This window comes from Colobus angolensis, unplaced genomic scaffold (assembly GCF_000951035.1).
Source record: "Colobus angolensis palliatus isolate OR3802 unplaced genomic scaffold, Cang.pa_1.0 Scaffold31, whole genome shotgun sequence".
Lineage (NCBI taxonomy): Eukaryota > Metazoa > Chordata > Mammalia > Primates > Cercopithecidae > Colobus > Colobus angolensis.
The window spans coordinates 4,157,631-4,163,958 of NW_012116377.1; positions in this window are offsets into that span (position 1 = coordinate 4,157,631).

A 6,328-nucleotide genomic window follows, 5' to 3' on the forward strand; every position below is an offset into this window, starting at 1 on the left:
GCCCGGCTAATTTTTTGTATTTTTAGTAGAGATAGGGTTTCACCGTGTTAGCCAGGATGGTCTCGATCTCCTGACCTCATGATCCACCCACCTCAGCCTCCCAAAGTGCTGGGATTATAGGCATGAGCCACCGCACCTGGCTGTTCCTTGCTTTAATAAGCCAACATCATTGATTGAAATGTATAAACCTCGGACAGCACCAGGTTGGGGGAACAAGCTTCCCAGGAGAGGTGTTCTGTAGCCTATTTCCTGCACAGTCACTAGGATCCACCCTGACCCTCCCTCCCTGTGCCCCCTGGTCCCAGCCTGCCTCCCTGGGCTCCTGAAGCAGCCTCCCCGCCATCTACCCCTGTCCAGTCTTCCCTCCACTCTGCAGCCAGGACGGCCTTGTGCACACAAACTTCCAGGCACCCCTGGTGAGCAATTAATTGCTCAGTCTAAGAGTTGAACAAGTGCTTATTGACCGACAGGTTTATAGGCTGTTGCAGCCAGAAGGAGCCTTAATAGCCACCTATAGTCATGAGCCATGTAACAACATTTTGATCAATGATGGATCGCATATGCAACAGTGGCCCACAAGATTACAATGGCTCTGAAAAATTCCCATCACCTAATGATGCTGTAGCTGTCTTAAAGTCATAGTGCAATACATTACTCATGTTTTTGTTGTGATGCTGGTGTAAACACACCTACTGTGCTGCCAGTCATAGAAAAGTACAGGACATAATACTTGATAGTGACAATAAACAACTGTTACTGGTTTATGTATTTGCTTTTTTTGTTGTTTTTAAGACAGAGTTGCCCAGGCTGGAATGCAGTGGCTCAATCTTGGCCCACTGCAACCTCTGCCTCCCGGGTTCAAGTGATTCTTCTGCCTCAGCCTCCTGAGTAGCTGAGATTACAGGCATGAGCCACTAAGCCTGGCTAATTTTTGTATCTTTAGTAGAGATGGGTTTCACCATGTTGGCCAGGTTGGTCTCGAACTCCAGACCCCAAGTCATCCACCCGCCTCAGCCTCCTAAAATGCTGGGATTGTCGGCGTGAGCCACCATTCCCAGTCTGTATTTACTATACTATACTTTTTAATATGTAAAAAGTAAAGATGGGGTCTCACAGTTTGGGAGGCCGAGGTGGGTGGATAACCTGAGGTCAGGAGTTCAAGACCATCCTGGCCAACATGGTGAAACTCTGCCCCTACTTAAAATACAAAAATTAGCCGGGCATATAGGCCGGGCATAGGGGCTCACGCCTATAATCCCAGCACTTTGGGAGGCAGAGGCGGGCAGATCACGAGGTCAGGAGATGGAGACCAGCCTGGCTAACATGGTAAAATCCAGTCTGTACTAAAAAAAAACACAAATATTAGCTGGGCGTGGTGGTGCACGCCTGTAATCCCAGCTACTCAGGAGGCTGAGGCAGGAGAATCACTTGAACCCAGGAGGCAGAGGCTGTGGTGAGCCAAGATTGTGACACTGCACTCCAGCCTGGGCGACAGAGCGAGACTCCATCTCACAAAGAATAATAATAATAAAGATGGGGGTCTCAATATGTGGCCCAGGTTGGTCTTGAACTCCCGGACTCAAGTGATCCTCCTGCCTCATCCTCCCAAAGTGCTGAGATTGCAGGTTTGAACCACTATGTTCAGCCAATACTATACTTTTTTTTTTTTGAGACAGTCTCACTCTGTCACCCAGGCTGGAGTGCAGTGGCACGATCTTGGCTCACTGCAACCTCTGTCTTCTGAGTACAAGCGATTCTCATGGCTCAGCCACCTGAGTAGCTGGGATTACAGGCACACACCACCATGCCTAGCTAATTTTTGTAGTGATGAAGTTTTGCCATGTTGCTCAGCCTAGTTGTGAACTTCTGGCCTCAAGTGATCTACCTGTCTCAGCCTCCCAAAATGCTGGAATTACAGGCATGCGCCACCATGCCTGGCATCCTTCTACTTATTAAAAACAAAAGTTAACTATAAAACGGCCTCAGGCAGGTTCTTCAGGAGGTGTCCAGAAGAAGGCATTGTTATCATAGGAGATGACAACTCCATGCTTCCTGCCTCTGAAGACCTTCTAGTCAGACAAGATGTGGAGGTGGAGACAGAGGTATTGATGATCCTGACACTGTGTGGGTCTCAGCTAATGTGTGTGTTATGACTTAGTTTTTAACAAAAAAGTTTAAAAAGGAAAAAATTAATAGAAAAAGGCTTATGGAATAAGGACATAAAGAAAGAAATTCGGCAACATAGGGAGACCCCATGTCTACAAAACAAAGAAGGAAAAGAAAATTTTGTACAGCTGTACAATGTTTATCTTAAGCTAAGTGTTATTACAAAAGAGTCAAAAAATTAAAAACATTTAAAAGTTTATAAAGTAAAAAAGTTTTAATAAGCTAAGCATAATTTGCTATTGAAGAAAAATATATTTTATAAATTTGTGCAGCCTAAGTATACAATGTTTATGAAGTCTGTAATAGTGCATAGTCATGCCCTAGGCCTTCACATTCACTCAACACAAACTCAATGACTCACCAGAGCAACTTCCAGTCCCACAAGCTCCATGCGTGGTAAGCACCCTATACAGATGCACAATTTTTATTTTTATTTTTTTAAATTGAGTCAGAGTCTTGCTCTGTCACCCATGCTGGAGTGCAGTGGGGTAATCTCGGCTCACCGCAACCTCCACCGCCCAGGTTCAAGTGATTCTCCTGCCTCAGCCTCCCAAGTAGCTGGGATTACAGGCACACGCCACCAAACCTGGCTAATTTTTGTATTTTTAGTAGAGATGGGGTTTCAACATGTTGGCCAGCTGGTCCCATACAGCCTAGGTATGCAGTAGGCTCTTCCATCTAGGTTTGTGTAAGTGTACTCTGTGATGTGCACACAACAGAATTGCCTAAGGAGGCATATCTCAGAACATATCCCCACCGTTAAGTGACACATGACTGTACTTTAAACTGTCAGTCAAGTGGTCTTTCTGCTTCCACATTCCCACTGCCTGCCCTATCCTTGTGAGAGTCAGTGGGCAGGGAAGCAAGAGACAGGGCTTTAAAGTCAAGAACCCACATTCAGTTCAGGAAAGTTATGCAAGTTCTGGGGACTCTCGACATTTTGTCTGTAAAAGAAAAAAGTGTCCTTTTTGACTGGTATGTGGGGGTTGCAGGTTCAGTGATTTGCTAGGGGGACTCATAGAACTCAGAAAAGCTGCTATACTCATGGTTACAGTTTATTACAGCAAAATGATACAGATTAAAATCAGCACAGTAAAAGGTCCTTAGGGCAGAATCCAGGAGACAGCAGGTGCGAGTTTCCATGTGGCCTTACCAGAAGAGTTGTAGGGACCGTGCTTCATTCTCCCATAAGGATGTGTGGCAGTCTGCAGGGAGTGTTGCCAACAGGGAAACTCACCCAAGCCTCAGTGTGCAGGGTTTTATTGAGGGTTAGTCACATGGGCATGGAGCACCCACCTGCTTGATCTTAGTCTCCAGCATGACCCTGCAACCACGTCAAACTCAGTGTACCCCAGGCAAACAGAAACAGACATTCACCCCAAAGCACATTTTTAGCACAAGTATCTGACAGGGCCCAAGGCCCCAGGTATGCAAAGCCACTCTATCAGGCAGGATATTTCAACTGTTTACAGGTTATCTCCCAGGCGCCGGTCTTTGGAATGTGCAGGGTTTGAGTATCGCAAGCCTGAGTCATCTCTTTACTGCATAGCTTAGTCTGAACAATTGCCCTGTGTGTCAGCCAGAGCCCAGGCAAAAGCAGACAGAATTCAGTACAAGGAATTATTACACAGGAATGGAAGAGCTGGGAAGCCAAGCAGGAAGCAGCGAGGGAACTGGGAGATCAGCAACAGGAAGGACAGGAAGCCTCTCCCGCCTCTAGGGTAGAGGTGGAGGTGGAGCCCAGGGGCTGGAGCCACCTGTGGGAACCAAGGTCGTGATGAGGGCCACCTGGTGGGCACTGCAGCCGCAGAGAGAGGGGTTGTCCTACTGGGAACCAGAATTCAGAGGAGAATTAATTGCCATCCCACCCCAGGCAGAGGGAGAAAGGGAGAAATACCCTGGTTTCTCCCTCCCCCAAGGCACCAGTCTCCCACATGCATCTCCCAGTGGCTGGACCTGGCCTAAAACAATTGGCAAGGGAGCCTGGGAATGCAGTGTCCACAAGAGTGAGGACCCCTAGGAAATTATCAGACACCATTCACTTAGGGCCTTTTCCGCTGTGCCTGACACCGTGCCAGGCATCTCAGTTTTATGGGTGAGGAAATTTAGGGACTCCGATAAAGAAAAACAGTCTTTTGGGAATGGAAATGAAGCAAGAGGGCTGGAGGAAAAGAAGGAGGGCTGTGGGCTTCACCCAGTCATAGAATGCACCGAATGTTCTGTGAAACCTTCCAGGGCAGGAAGGACCCCCTGTAGCCAGAGCCACAGGTAGGAAAAATAGGGTATTCATGCAGCACCTTCTTTACTAACTTAACACAGTAAAGGATTTTCTCCTGCCAGCGACACGGTGGCTCACCCCTGTAATCCCAGCACTTCGGGAGAACAAGCTGGGTGGATCACTCAAGGTCAGTAGTTCGAGACCAGCCTGGCCAACATGAGGAAACCCTGTCTCTATTAAAAATACAAAACTTAGGCGGGGAGCAGTGGCTCACACCTGTAATCCCAGCACTTTGGGAGGCCGAGGCAGATGGATCACAAGATCAGAAGTCTGAGACCAGCTGGACCAATATGGTGAAACTCTGTCTCTACTGAAAATACAAAAATTCGCCAGGCATGGTAGCGCATGCCTGTAGTCCCAGCTACTCGGGAGGCTGAGGCAGAAGAATTGCTTGAACCTGGGAGGTTTCAGTGAGCCGAGATCAAGCCATTGCACTCCAGCCTGGGTGACAGAGCAAGACTGTCTCGAAAAAAAAAAAAAAGAATTTCCTCCTGCCTGGAGCCTCATTTCCTTCCTCAACCGAATCGCCCGTACCCACTTCTCCCCCTGGGAAGACCTGGGTTCATTCACAGCAGAAATTGTCTGCACTGAATCTTTTGTTTTTCCCCGTTTGCTAGGATGACCTTTGGGTATAGTTTGTTTCATCTCTCAAAGGCTTATTCACATCTGTTTTTCATGTCATTTCACCCCGTTCATCAGTGGGGTCTTCCTAGGGCTTGTTAATCACACGTGCTCAAGATCCAGGCAGCTGAGGTCCCCCATAGATGGCTTTAAGCATACCTTTGAATGATGCTAACTTCAAGCATTTGTCCTGGCCTTCAGGAAGCACAAAGCCCTTTCCTTCCCACAAGCTGCATTTGGCCTAGCACTCTGGCTAAGTTTCTTGTGATTTCAGATATCTCAGTTATCTCCTTCCCCAAAACCCTTGTTCAAAGATTCTGTCTAAATATAGTTAATTTTCCTCGGTATGACAATGCTATGGTGGTGATGTAGGGGAATTGAAATTCCCTCCGAATCTTTGAGGAAAGGCCGGGCGCGGTGGCTCAATCCCAGCACTTTGGGAGGCTGAGACGAGCGAATCATGAGGTCAGGATATTGAGACCATCCTGGCTAACACGGTGAAACCCCGTCTCTACTAAAAACTACAAAAAAACTAGCCGGGCGAGGTGGCGGTGCTTGTAGTCCCAGCTACTCGGGAGGCTGAGGCAAGAGAATGGCGTGAACCCGGGAGGCGGAGCTTGCAGTGAGCTGAGATCCGGCCACAGCACTCCAGCCTGGGTGACAGAGCAAGACTCCGTCTCAAAAAAAAAAAAAAGAGACAGAGTGTCACCCTGTCCCTGGACTGGAGGAGTATAGCAGTGCAAGCATAGCTCACTGCAGCCCCAAACTCCTGGGCTCAAGCAATCCTCCTGCCTCAGCCTCCCAATGTGTTGAGATTACAGGCATGAGCCACTGTGCCCAGTCTAAAATTTTAATGTATTCATTTGTAAAAGAAAGTATTTTTTGACTCTCAAATAACCAATGGTCACTTACAATCTACTTGAGACAAGGTGTGTCATCACTTTGAATTTACTTAATTCCCTTCAAAGAAGAAAAAAAAGGAAGGAGAAAAGCCTTTCTACTTAAATTTGGGTTTGTATAGAGTGGAGTTTTGTTTTGGTTTGGTTTTTAATACATGAAGGAGCTGCAAGGTCACACAGACCTGCATCTCTCTCTTTTCTCTCTCTCTCTCTTTCCCTCCCCAAAGAGTAGTGATGTTGTGAAAATGGGAAGCTGGGAAGTTGGGCATGTCCTTGACAGGGCCCAGAGACAGGGGATGTGGCCCCAAACCTCAGGGGCCACAGAGACAGAAGTAAGGCTGGCTTTGAAGTCTGCAGAAGCTCA